The sequence below is a fragment of the Nannospalax galili genome, unplaced genomic scaffold (assembly GCF_000622305.1).
Source record: "Nannospalax galili isolate Female #2095 unplaced genomic scaffold, S.galili_v1.0 scaffold127, whole genome shotgun sequence".
Taxonomy (NCBI): domain Eukaryota; kingdom Metazoa; phylum Chordata; class Mammalia; order Rodentia; family Spalacidae; genus Nannospalax; species Nannospalax galili.
In genome coordinates, this window is record NW_008360326.1 from 9,773,007 (window position 1) to 9,788,087 (window position 15,081).

At 38.8% G+C, this 15,081-nt stretch overlaps 1 pseudogene; it reads left to right on the forward strand.

Moving 5' to 3' along the window:
- Positions 1-13,554: 13,554 nt before the first annotated feature.
- On the forward strand, positions 13,555-14,332 carry LOC103727777 (annotated as a pseudogene).
- Positions 14,333-15,081: the final 749 nt, after the last annotated feature.

Below are 15,081 nucleotides of genomic sequence, written 5' to 3' on the forward strand. Positions count from 1 at the left end.
GGCCAGGGGAGCAAGCCAGTAAGTAGCATTCCTCCATGGCCTGTGCTCCAGCTCCTGCCTCCAGGTTCCTGCCTTGAGTTCCTACCTTGGGCTCCCTGATGAACTGTGACCCTGGGAGGTGTGAGATAAAATAAACGCTTTCCTTCCCAAGTTGGTATTGTCAGAGTATTTTGTCACAGCAATGGAGAAACAAATTAAAGATAAACGCTTTCCTCCCCAAGTTGGTATTGTCAGAGTATTTTGTCACAGCAATGGAGAAACAAATTAGGACAGAGTACTTGCCTGGAGTGCATGAAGCTCTGGGCTCCATCTGTAACCCTGAAAAAAAGAAATAGGAGTAAAGGAGGGGATAGAGATAATGGAATGGGAGAGAATATTCTTGTTTATATCATGGAACTGTTTTAACAGCCCTGGGCAGTGTCTCATAAGATTCTAGTTCTGTGAGAAGAAGCAAAACCATAAAGACCAGCACTTTTCATTATTTTCAAGCCACTCTTTCCACCCTTTTCCTGGTTTCAGTAACCGGAAGCTGAACATGGTTTCTATGTGGTGAGATTGTATATTTTGTAAAAATAAACTAGTCAGATTCATTTTTCCTCTAACATAAACTACAGAGAGCAAAACTGAATCAATCTTCTTGGCTGTCAAGGGAAAAGAAAAATATAAAAGGAATCCTTAAGGAAGATTGGGAAGGCAAGATTCTGGGTGTCAGAGTTTCAAGAGTCTCAACTTTATTCTCAAGCTGTTTTTCTGGTACCCAGCATAAAGTGAGGCACATTGAAGGTTATAGCCAATAAGCCCCTCCTGCTGGGGACTGGCCCACTATTAGCAAAGAAAATCCCACATCCCCAGAAATGGTCAACTTACTGAAGGAACTCAGTTCATTGTGTGAATGGATGGATGAAGCTGGAGGGTGGTCTACAAGGTTGTATCTCAAGGGTCTTATTAATTAACTGCTCGGGTGAGTATGTTAGTGATACGAAAGTACAGTTTGTAGGAAACAAAAGTTGGGAGAGAAAGCTGGTACTTTAGAATCCCCAAACCAGTATATCTTCATACTCTAGAACTAAGGTTGGGGTTATTTTGAATTAAACTTGTATTAAAAATAGAGTGTATGGGTGGGTGGGACAGGAGTTAGTAACTGGAACTCTCTTCATTCAATAATGGACTGTGGTTTCTGTAAAAACCAAAGCATTCTCAGTCTTTTATGGACAGAAATGAGGTAAGGTCCAGGCAAGAGAAGGGATGCTGCTCAGTCCCCACAGATGAACTTTGGTGTTCCATACTTAGTGACGTGCTTTTCACACTATTTCAGGTAACCCAGATAATGTCTAGAGAACACTGTGCCTATTCAGGTTGGCTGGGCACAGAGCCATAGCTGGAGAACTTTGAGATGTTTAAGAAGAGAAGGAAATGCTCAGAATGGATTCAATGCTCTAAAAATGCTCAAAAAATGGATTCTTTTTTAAAATACTGTATTTATTATTTTTATTTTATGTATATGAGTGCATCGGCTGCATGTGTGTAAGTGCACCAGAGTCATGCAATGCCTGCAGAGGTAAGAAGAAGGCATCAAATCCCCTGGAAATGGAGTTACAGATGGTTGATGGCTGCCATGTGGGTGCTGGGAATTGAACCTAGGTCCTCTGCAAGAGCAGTCAGCACTCTTATCCACAGAACCATCTCCTTTTTTTAAAAAAATTGAGCTTTTATACATTTCATACAACAGTTCTTAACCAAATTTAGCCCCCCTTCCCTATTCCTGCCCCTATACCACAACATTCTTCACAGAGCTAGAAAGAACACCCTAAAATTTGTACAAAAATCACAAAAGGTCCGGATATCCAAAGCAATCTTGGGCAAAAAGAGAGGATCACCATACCAGATCTCAGATTATATTAGAGAACTATAGTCATAAAAACAGCATGATATTGGCACAAAAATAGACATGTAGATCAATGTAACACAGTAGAAGACCCAAACATGAATATATGCATTTTCAGTCACCTGATATTTGACAAAAGTGCCAAGAACACACAATGGAGGAAAGACAGTATCTTCAATAAATGATGCTGACAAAATTGGATCTCTACCTATAGAAGAATGAAATTGAATTCCTACTTTTCACCCTGCATGAACTGTCAACTCCAAATGGACCAAAGACCTCAATATAAAGCCTGAAACTCTGAAACTGCTAGAAGAAATCATAGGCAGTACCCTACAACATAAAGGCACAGGAAAGGACTTTCTATTTGGATTCTTGAAGTGTCTCTTTCAGGATCAGAGACTGCATTTACTATGTGCTTACTTCTCTATTATTACTCTAAAGAAATGCTAAGTGGCTTTGGACCATACAGTCCTGGAGGTCAGGTCAGAGTTTAATACAGGTGAAACCAGATGAAAATCAAGGCATGACAGATTCTTGGCCCTTCTGAATAATCTGGGAGATAACCTATTTTGGGTCCTCCCCACCCAGCTTCTAGGAGAAGCTCATGCCCCTGCCATCTTCCAGGCCAATAATGCAGCATTTCTCTGACTCTCCGTCTTCTTCGTATCTTGCCCATTGTCCCCTTTCGTCTCTCTCCTCTACATTTAAAAACCCTGTAAGAAAAGATTTCCCTGTTTTGATGTAGCTCATGTAAGTAATGTCTCCACTGATGTGCCTGTTAAATATAAAGAATTGTGGCTTCCTTTGTTCTGTGGATATAAAAGTTCATGTAGCCTCTTCCACAGTAGAACTTGTCATTCAGAGCAACATGAATCTACATTCCTAACCATGGTCACTCATATATGGCTCAGAAAAAAACCACTTTCTTATTTTCCTTAGAATAAAGTTGTTACTTTATGTCAAAACAGCCTAAATTCCATTCATAACCTTAGCTCCCCCCTGCTGTGTAATGTATATTCATATGTCTTGAAAATTAGGAAGGGGTCAATTATTTTCCCTACTTTTGCTCTTTGTAGTTACTGATACAAATCATAACTGGGTTAAATGTTGTGAGCTATTTCTTCAGCAGGTAAAGAACGTCCTAGCACTACATGTAATAGATCATAGACTTCATTAGCAAGAATGTACTAGAATTGTGATAACAATACAGTAACCATTCACTGCATATAAATTATTTGTGCTTGATTTCAGTATCAAAGTAAATTTGGTTACACTAATCTTTTGATGGCTTTTCATTTCTCTATTTACTGTATTATGATTGTGAAATGTGATATGTAGAGATTAAGTTATGTTGCACTGTTATTGTACTTAATTTGAAAAATCACTCCAAGGCAAGAGCAAATAAAAACAAATTAAAATGAACGCAAATGGATATTCTAGCCAGTGGTCATCCTCCTTATATATGTAAAGAAATAAAGACTCAGGAACATGAATGCAGTCAGAGAAATGCATCTATCTCAGTTACTATTGCTGCATAGGATATTATACAAAACTGTAGTACAGATAGTCCCTGACTTATGATTGATGTTGACTTATGATATTTCAACCTTATTATCGTGCACAAGTGATGATGCATTCAGTAGTAAATGCATTTCAAGTTTTGAATTTTGATTTCTTGCCAGAATATTGATATGTGGCATAATATTCTCGCATGATGTTGGGCAACAGTAGGGGACCTCAGATTCTGGTCTGCCCCACAATCACAGGGATAAATGTGTTCTCTACAGTATGCTATGCTGCTAAGTCACCATATCTGGTAGGTTTGTTGTATTAAATGCATTTTTGACTTGCAATATTTTTAGCTTACAATGTGTTTATCTGGATGTAACCGCCTTGTAAGACAGGGAGCACCTTTCATTTAATCAATCTGTTTGTGATTTTTTTGTGTGTCAGCAATTCAGGAAGGATGCAGGTGAGTAGCTCTCACTTGGAGTGTCACATGCAGGCTGACACTACAGTCATCTGAAGGCTCACTAAGCTGGATGGCCAAAATGCCATATGTGTATGGCTGTTGGTGCTGACTGTGGGCTGAGAGCCTATATCAGAGCTCCCCAGTATTTAGTCTCTGTTAAAAGGGGTTTCTTATATAGTGTCTGATTGCCCTTGAGTTATGGAGACTGCATAACTTTTTCTGAACTAGCATCTCAATAATTATCCACAGCCACCACCACTAAGTCTATTTATCATGGACAGTTACTAAAGAGTCATTCAGGGCAGTAGCAATAGGGAAGGGGCATAGGACTTATTGTTAGTAGGCGATATATTAGAAATGCCAGGCATGTTTAAAAGCTATCACGACATCTAATAAGTAGAATTTGAGCTCAGGTGTTCTCCAATCCAAGTACTAAGCAGGCCTGACCCTGCTTAGCTTCCAAGATTAGATGAGATTGGGTGCGTTGAGGGTAGTGTGGCAGTAGACGAGCTCAGGAATTCTTATCCCACTGCCAGCGCTCCAAAACACATATTGCATTTTACTTTTTAGAAAAATCAAAGATATGCCTCTGTGCTTTCTTTATCCATTGTTAAGAACAAAGTAAAATCAAGCAGAGTTTTAGATTATACACAAAAATATTGGTTAAGGAGTCCTTATAAGATCTCTACAAATGACTAGATCATTGGCAGTGGCAGTACACTTGTAAAGAGGACTCCTTGGCTCAGCCTCTAGGTACATCCAGACTAGCATCTCTGCCCCCCTTAGTGGCCTATTTTCAGACTTGTCTTAGCTCCAAATGATCTGTGACTCTTACTACCTTTCCTGAACTTTCTGTTGAACACTTACCCTTCAATCATGCAAATTATGTGTCATACCTCCCAAGTATGCCTGCATTTTAACGAGAACTGAAGGAACGAATCCAATGGTAAATTAATGAACTTGTTGAAAGGAATGATGCAGGGATTCTGGAGTTGCATGACCTTGGGAGACTTTCTTCTTCTTTTTTTTTCTTTTATAGAAAATGAGAAAAATTTGGACTAAGATGCCTTTTTGATCCAAATGTTATGATTGCACACTGGAAATATTTATGAAAATAGAAAGGACCATAACCCCCGAGAGTTTCCAAAAGGGTTCTAAAGTTTCCTAGGCTCTATGGCAGTGGCACATCAACCTGTGCCAGAGACAAATGGCTCAAATGCAAGCAGCGTGCTGGTACTTTCCTCATGACTCATTTGTAATAAGCAGGCTCTTAGTGACAGGTCAGTTCGGGAGCCTCTTCTCTGCCTAATGAACAGCTACTTTGTGGTCCTAATAGCTACTGCTATTTAGAACAAGATAAGAGCATAATTTTCCCCATCAAATTGAATATCCATTTTTCTAATGTTCTTTCTATTTCAGATGAGAGGCCCCTTATCTTTCATTATTTTAATTTTGGAGACAAGGGAGTTTGAAGTCTGATTCAATGTGTTTTTTTTTTTTTTCATTTAATGAGAGAAAAAATACATCAGTAAATTTCCTTTCATTTTTAGAAATTGAATTTGGATTACATGACCATTTCCAAAGAACAGCCATGCCATAAGCTTAGCTTTGTCCATGGTATAAGTCATGTATGCAGGGCATATAACAGCTAATGTTAAACAGCTCATAAAAAAATAAGTTTCCCTATGGCTTTTTCAAGCATCCTTGATGTTATTTACCACCACCCCTTTCATTACCCTCCCATTACCCATTACCTTCCCCATTTAAGACTTCTACAGTATTGTGCCATTCCCCTCTCTAAAGTGCTATTTAATAATCACACACACACACACACACACACACACACACACAATCATGACCCCACATGTGGTAATAATGCTCATTCTACAAGCCACAGATCATCAAACAAAATGCTCAGTGCCATGTGTAAGATACCTCCCTTCATGTTGTTAGTCGGTGGCGGGGGTCAAAAGACCCCTAAACAATTCAGACTATTGCATTGTGCTTTGTTTCCTGCCAGAACTTGAGGATAAGTCCTTACTGTTGCAGACACCACAGCTTTGTTCACAGGACTTGGACAAATCAAGCTCACACTGACCTGGAAGTCTCCTCCCAGCTGGCTCTAACTCTTATAGTGTCAGAAGGTGATATGTATGCTGCTAAGGGAGAAAAGTTATCAATAACCCTACTCAGCTATAAATTCTGCAATCTACAATAACAGCTGGCCCATCAAGATATGCATAATGGTACAATAGGGGCATTAAGATCTTCAGGGTAACAAACAGCTGTCTGATTGGGTTAAGGCCCACTCAATAGGCAGGAACTCATGTCTAGTACTGTAAACCTAGCAAAGAACCCATGACCAGAGAAGTCATAGACTCTAGAGGAGAAATGACTACTATCATTTCGCTAAATGGATAGTGTATCCAACTCCCTCTAAATACTTATCCTTACACGAGATTTGTACAGCTCTCACCCCTCATCAAATAAGCATCTCTTTTCAGAGGGGCTATTGCACACATGGATTTGCAGCAGCCATGGTTGCTTGTATAGGATCTGTACAAGATAAAGCCAGTCAACATTCTAGCACGGAGTTGAGAGAGAATCACAGGGTTCTACTTCTAGTTGAGAAGCTATTGACAATTGACGGTTGCTGAGGGAGAGTGGGTCAGTTTCTTTCAGAAAGGTGGTCCCTGGTAGGTTGTCCATGCTCCAATGGATGGACCTATATCCATGGACATAAATGTAACATTAATTGAACTCTTTGGGTTGGAAAAAAGAAGAGGAAGTGAAGTTGGAAGAGAGGCATGGTGAGGAGGTGGTCCAGGAGGAGCTGGAGGGGGCAGTGAAGAGTGAATCAGATCAAAACACATTGTATATATGTATGAAATTATCAAACAATACAAAGAAAACTATTGGGGCAGGATAGTTGGCTCAGAGGTTAAGAGCACTGGCTGCTCTTGCAGAGGACCTGGGTTCAGTTCAGAGCACCAATATGGTGGCCAGCAACCATCTGTAACACCAGTTCTAGGGGATCCAATGCTCCTCTGACCTCCATGAGCATATTATGACATGGGTGTACTTACATACATGCAGGCAATACACTCATACACATGAAATAAAAAATATATGAAAAATACTTTTAAAAAAATTCAAAATCTAGTCAAAACAAAAAGATTCACAATTATCATTTAGCTCTTTTGAGAACCAGGTGAGCTAAATAGTGTTCATTCAAACCCTGAAAGGCAAACCGTAAGTGATGAAGTCAGACTTTTCTCTCAGGTCTAACTACAGTCCAAGGTTGTACAAAGAAAATATCCTTTTGAAGCTGACATTGGAGGTAAAATTACAGATTAGGGTTGTACTCAAGGTTAGTTTGTGAAGCACTTATTATATTTCAGAAACATTGGTGATTTGGCCAGTTGTCAAAGCATTGAATTACTCTTTAATCAAAGGTAATGGAATATGTTCCCTTGGATCTATATTTTAAACATTAATTTTAAATACGTATCCAATATGCATTGGTCCTGTTAATGAGTGAAACCACATCCCCTGTGTTTAGAGGGTACGGGGAAGGACTGGTTGCCAAATCCTGCTGGTCACTAATAGAGTCACCTCAGTCTTAGTTGCTTTTGTGAATAAATTGATGTTCTCTATGTATCCTGCAGACAGGAAACAGCTTTAGTGGGCAACATGTGGCTGTCTCTTTGGAATGCAGTTTAACTGTTTTTTCCTGTGTTAAGTACAGAGTTACCACATGACCCAGTGGTTCCACGTCTAGGTATATCCCCAAAAGAAATCGAAACACAGGCCCATATAAGAACTGTATGTAGAAGTTCTTTGCAGTGTTATTCACAAGAGTAAATAATGCAAACAGCCTAAGTCCATCAACTTCTGAATAGATAAATAAAATGTGGCATGTTCATACAAGCAATATTAGTAATTGACAGAAAGGAATAAAATATGGTTATATATATTTATATATATTACATGCATCTTTGTATGCCTGTGTCTTGATTACAGTTTTCCAAAATAACTGCCTGTCTCCAAACCCAATTACATTCTGAGATCTTGAGAGTTAGGAGATCAGATAAGAATTTTCATTGGGACTCAATTTAATCCATAACAATATACTATAACCTGGATAAGCCTTGAAATTATGCTAGGTAAAAAAGGCCAATCCAAAAGACTTTATCTTGATATGTCTATTTTATGATATACCCAGAATATGCAAATCTACAGAAGCAGAAACAGGTTAAAGACAGGCTGTGGGGTGAGGGGCAGAGAGCAGAACATCTTCCTAAATCTAACTAGAATTAAAAGTTCTTTGGTCCAAAAGGCTGATTTGTTCTTCCCTGGGATCAGGAAGGCCGTAGGAAAGTTCAAGCCAAGGATGGCACAGCAAGTGCCATTCAATATCTTTCTCCTAGAGCTGACCCAAGGCCTCTGAACTCAGTAGTCCTCAGTATGATGTTTCTGTTCTCATACATGGCAAACCCTAGATGAGAAAGATCACAGAGTCACAATGATGTCCTGCCAACTGAACAAATTACTTACACTGGGCATTTGTCACATTAATTATGTGTATTTACTATAAAATGGAATATTAAATAATCACTAAAGGGGCTAGAGAGGTGTCTCAGCTGTTAAGATCACTGGCTTCTCTTCCAGGGGACCTAGGTTCAATTCTCAGCACCTACATGGTGGCTAACAACCATCTGTAACTCCAGTTACAGGGTATCCAACACCCTCTTCTGACCTCCATAGGCCTTTTATGACACTGGTGAGCTTACATACATGCAGGCAGTATATATATATTTTACATATTTTAAAAATAGAATAAATGAATGACCACTAAAATTCACTGTGTGGGACAGTATTGAATGGTAGATAAAGTAGACCTTAAATTTGTAGAAAAATGTATGATATATCAAATAAAAAGACCACATAAACATCCATCAGAGAACTCAGTGAATATCTCTAGGTGATAGGATAATACATAGTTTTAATTTTATTTTGCTTTTTAATAATATTTTATTTATTATTTTATGTGTATGAGTGTATTGTCTGCATGTATGTGAGTGCACCTGTGTCATGCAGTGCTGCAGAGGTCAGAAGAGGGTGTTGGATTCCCTTGGAAATAGAGTTAAGGATGGTTCGTAGCCACCATGTGGGTGCTGGGAATCGAACCCGGGTCCTCTGCAAGAGCAGTCAGTGCTCTTAACCACCAAGCCATCTCTCCAGCTCCTATTTTGCTTTTATTTTTAGTATTTTCAGACTTTTAAAATGAATATACATTAATTACATAATTTTAGAAAAACAGAAAATTGTGATAAATAATATAGATCCCAGGGCATGTTATCTGAAGATCTGGATGACTTGTAGAAAGTGTGCTCCATCCTTAGAAACACTCAGAAGCCTAGGAGCCTGAGTAAACCTGGGGGTGCTCCTGCCAAGACAGAAAGAGCAGATGAGGGTTGACTCTGCATAGGAAGGGAACCCTAATGCAGTATTGTGAGTGCTAAATAAAAGAACAGTTATTGACTTCATAGAATTAGGTCTTAGACTGCCATCTGTAAAGATTTTCCAATTACACCAAAAAAATGATGGCTTTGGAAAACAGAGACTAGAAATCTTCCAAAGAGAATCAGCAGTGATAAATGACAAGTGCTGGGAAAGAGACAGTTCCAAACAGCATAGCCTTAGGCAACCCTTAACAGACACTGCAGCTGTACATGCCACAAAACAAATTGTTCCCCTTTATCATCAGTTTACACAGGGCTTTAAACTCCTGTAAATGCTGCCTCATTTCTAAATGGGAGAAATAATTTCTAGGAGATTATGAGATTAAATGAAAAATTATATGAAGAATTTAATGAATATCACCATTTTCCCCATTTAGTATCCACTCTGCAAAGCAATACTTCTGTATATTTTCTGAAACCTCACTTTCAAACTTAAGTGTGTTTATAATGTATTCCCATTGATGTACTATTAATCGTTGTCTGTCTGTGCTTTAGGGAGCTGGGAAGAAGTTACCCTGTGTATTTAATTTTCATAATTGCATAGATGTTAGCAAGATGTTCAGTCTATCTTTATAGATCATCACTCTATTGAACAATTGTTCTTCGTGTAAATTATGTTCCCTATAGTAAAGCCTGAGTATTTGGGGAGACAATAGAGAAGGTTTTCCAAACATGTCAACACTTTGTGTATAGGTTCACATCAATTGAGTAAGAAAAGTAAAAATGAGAATTTGGAGATCAAACTGAATTCTTTTGTTACTATGACTATATCACGCCATCTGTCACCACCTTTTTTTCTTGGATACCTACTATGTTTCTTGTGCTCTGCTAAGAAAACCCTATTAAAAAAACCAAAAATACTGTTCTTATTTTTAAAGTTTGTGAGCAGGAAAGAAAGGCATATTATTTAGAAGAAATACAGAAAGAAAAATAGTCATTGAAGAAATTGTTGCTGATCATGGGTGAGCCATCCTATAATTCTTTACTCAGTCCCTCTGTGATCTTCTAGTGATACAAGATTAAGTAATAAAGAGTGAAAAATCTCTGCATACTCCTTAAAGCACACAGATTATAAAGACTTGACTTTGTGAAAAAAAAAAGCATGTAACAAATATTCTACCAGGTTACCTTTAAAACGACTCAATAATTCAAGCTGAAAGATTGACACCAGACTTTTGAAACTAACTTAGACTACAGGCTGAAACCACTCTGCTGTAATCAGTGCTGCTGGTTTATCTATTTTGCAGGATTTATGGCTTCTATGTCTCTGCGTTGCTATGGTTATCCCAGATTCTTCCTTCAGTCTGTTCACAATGAGTATTTTAGAGACCTGGTGCTTGATGCTCTTACTAATTTTTTTTCTGCTCTCTGATATGAAGTGACAATCAGTATGTTTTCCCCTCCAGCTTAGTTATGAGCATAGGCGCTCACAGCCTGAAAAGAATCTTATTGTAGGAAGTCAGAATTTCAATATAGATAGCAACAGGCTGTGCAGAAACACATCTCACCTGTGGAGTCGGAGATGCTGTCTTTTGGTGCCTTCTCTAGTCTCTCTCCATGATGCAATGCCTCAGTTTCCTTCAGCACGGCCCTCCCATACTTTTCTTCATCTGTCTCTGGACAGGGACCTACGACAAACATCTCACATTCTGTCATCAATGGGAAGCTCAGTAAGATGGCACTCAACAATGGGAACAGATAGCAGATTATGACTGCCTATCATTATAGAAGACAAGGTGAAAGCTTATGAAAGCCTTGACCCTACTTGTCAGATTACTGACTTTCTAAATCTAACCCCAGAAGAATGAAGAACGATGCTGTAAGTTATTACTGCAACAATCAATGTTTGGACCAGAGAATAAACGTTAATAGCTAGAACAGAGATTTATGACCCCCCGTCATGGTTGTTCAGTTTCAGTTTGTAAGACAGTATTTCAAATTATTTCCTCCTAGGTGTTCTGATGCCTCAGATATGCATGACCTCTGTGGTTTGAAGAGAAAGTTCTCTTCAAAGAAAGTCCAAGGACATGTTGAATAAGAAAGCTATGAGCCTTATTATCTTGCATTTCAGTTTTGCTTACAAAAAAACAGAACTCTACATGATCATTTTTAATGTGAAAACAATCTAGGTTGGGTGATAAAATGCTTTTAAGCTTGCATTATCTTTAGCACTGACTAATGCCTACTAGCCAGGAAGCTCAGATGTGCTTTGGTTCACACATACTGGTTTGGTTTTTTTGTCTTTGTTTTTTTTTTTTCTTTCTCTCCAGAATTGATTGTTCCAGCAGAAATGTTAAAAAAATTACCTACTGAACTGAAAATGACCATTTTACCATCTTGACTGGCTTGAGAGAAAAGACAGAGGTATGACCCAATTTCAGACCCTTTGTGAAGTCTCTGTCGGCCGAGGGTAAAAGGTTAGCACTAGGCCTTTCCCCTGCATCCTAACACTCAGGACAAATATTATGGGTTGTTTTTAAAGTGAAAGTATTACTTTGTCTAGTGAATCTTCGTGGTTACCATCAGCTATCTCTGTCTCTTGCCATACCACTTGGAAAATGAATAACAAACATTACAGCATGTGTGTTTATTATCCATACCCCTTATTACTACCAAAAGGACATGGAATGACTTCTAGAGTTATTTGTGTTGTATCTATTTTAAAATATAAATATTCATAAATGACAGATAAGAAGCATCAGATGGAATGATACATGATCATTTTTAATGTGCAAACAATCTTGGTTGGGTGATAAAATGTCAGAAAATGGAATGTCAGGTAAATGACAGACAGAAGAATGAGTTCCTAGAAGAGGTGCTGGCAAAAACAACGACAACAAAAAAAGTTTGACAAAGTAGTTGTTTGGGCTTCAGTGAAGGTGGGAAAGGGGTTAAAGTCAGATCAGACACAGTAGGGGTAATGGAAGGGAGGGTATGTGCAAAACTGTGAGAAGTTGAAGGTTAAGGAATACAATGCTGAAGCCTAAAAAATTTAGACTCAGCCAGTTAGTGGATGGTGAGAACGATCAAAGGGACTTTAAAAAGAGAGAGAGAGAGGATCAAATTTGCATGCTCAGAATAAACACTCAAGAAATGAAAGTGCGCACTGAAGATAAAATTGACTGCTGGAAGACATGGCAAATAGATGCATTTATACCAGCCTATACTGGATTACTGAGGGAGTGCCACTGAGAAGGACAAGATGAGGTAGATATCAGCACTTTAAAAGCAACAATATTTGGATAGCAGTATACAATATGCTAGGGGAAGCATACATTGGGTACATGGGCTCCTGCTTTGAAGGTACCATGTTTATCAAAGTTGGGAAAACTGGGGAAAGAGCAAGACAGAGCAAACTGAGAACTTTGAATTTCTTTGAGATGATGGGACAGGGAATGAGAAATAATGTAAAGTATTTCAACTCAGTAGGTGAGAAGGACCAGAGGTCGTCACATAGGTTGAATTCAACACTGTAATGAGCCTTGGTCCTTGACTAGGTCAGAGGGGAAATTTCCACATATCATCAATTAAGTATCTATGATGAACACTTACAGACTTAATCATATCCACCTGTTCTCTTCAGAGTCAATGAGTGCAAGGAATGCTAGAAACAGCTTCTAGAATGACCAAGTTATCTGGACTTAGCTGGTTTATGAGTGGAAGTGTTAAGAATTGCGTTTTTGTTTGTTTTGTGCTTGTGTATGTGCCTGTTGTGAGAATGACTTTCCTTGACTTGAGCTTATAATGTAAACAAGCTCACTGGGCCATGTGTTTCTCTTGTGACCTGATCATATGTCCTTAATCCCTCAGGAATCGTCCTTGCCCTCCACCCAAGATACTGTATGAATGTGCATATGTGTGTTTTTGTGCATCATACCACTGCAAACTTGCTTTTCTCATGGCAATCAATGAGAGAAATTGAGAACATTTGTAGTTGTGTGTGTAGTATTGAAGGTCCAGGGATCAAAGGGCAAAATTCTTCTCTGATAAGAGTGGATCTGACTTCTACATCCCTGTTTTGTGATGGAGATATGGTTTCAATAAAGAACGAGTAAAGCCCTTGTCAGAGAGCAGTTCCAAGAGAAATCCGAAGGAATGGGTTCTTAGCAGTAGACCTGCTCTTGGCCTTATACTGGATGCTGAGCCCTTTTGGCCCTCAGAGAAGTACCATGGCAGGGAGCAGGAACAAGTGCCTCATGAACGACAGCAAGAAGGAAGCCACGAAGTTGTTGATCCATTTTCTAGGAAAGATGGGTATGACATGAAAGACACTCTGTCCAATATTAGAAATAGTGACAGGGACCAAAGGAACCAAAATTACATCTGATAGTCTCAAGGGCCATGTTTTTGAAGTGAGCCTTGCTGATTTATAGAATGATGAAGCTGCATTTGGAAAATTCAAGCTCATTACTGAGAACATTCAGAGCAAAAAGTGTCTAACTTCCTTGGCATGGATCTTACCCAGGACAAAATGTATTTCATTTTGTAAAATTATTTCAAAATGTAAAAAAAAAATAGTAACCCATGATTGAAGCTCATGTTGATGTCAGGACAACTGGTTGGTTACTTGCTTCATTTATTCTGTGTTGGTTTTACTAAAAAACAAAACAACCAGATGTGAAAGACTTCCTATATGGGACCAGCTGGTCCACCAGATCCAGAAGATGAGAATCATGACCCGAAAAGTGTGGACAAATGCCTTGAAAGACGTGGTTAATATACTGAATCCAGACAGAATTGGGAAATACATAAAAAGGTTTGCCAGTCTATTTATCCTCTGTACGATATCTTCATTAAAGAAGTAAAAAGAAGCCCAAGTTTGAACTGGGAAAACCCATGGAGCTTCATGGTGAAGATGGTGGATCTGGAAAAGCTACTGGTGATGAGATGTGAGCTAAAGCTGGGTAAGCTGATGGATATGAACCACCAGTCCAAGTATCTGTTTAACATTCAGATTTTTTAACAGTGACAAATAAAAAGTCCTATTTGTGAAAAACTTGGATGCTAAGAGTCAGACTATTCTTTATTAAAGCATAACTGTAGTGTGGCTTAGAAATGCCACAGGAAGTGTGAATGTATACATGGAGTATGTTGTGTGATATATGAGCATGTGGGAAGGTTAATACTTGTGCATATGTACGAAGTCCAGAACAGGATGTTGGGTGTCCTCTTTGACCACCCTCTAACTGAAACTGGAACTAAACTTGCACAAAGCAAGTCCTAGTGACCCTCCTGTTTCTATACCCAACAGCACAGGGGTTTCAGGTCTATGCAACTATAGCCAGTTTTTTTTTACCTGGGTTCTGGGGATTTGAACTCAGGTCCTCATGTTTACAAAGAAAATGTTATTACGCACTGAGCTATCTCCCTGTCTCTATTTGTTTTTGTTTGTGTTTTTTTTTATGCTGTTGTTTTGAGAAGAGGCCTCATGTAGCCTAGGCTGGTCTCAAACTCAATATGTACATGAGGATGACCTTGAATCCTTCATCATCCTACCTCTACCTTCCACAAGCTGGAATTACAGACATATACTACCATGTCCAACTTAAAATTACTTTGACCAAGGAACTCTATGACAGAATTATTGTGACACTGAGGACATGAAAAACTGGGACGGTTTTGGAACCTCTGCAATGTTCTAATGTTCTTGGCAGACACATTATACTCTATTCTCTAGAGCAACAGCACAGATTTTG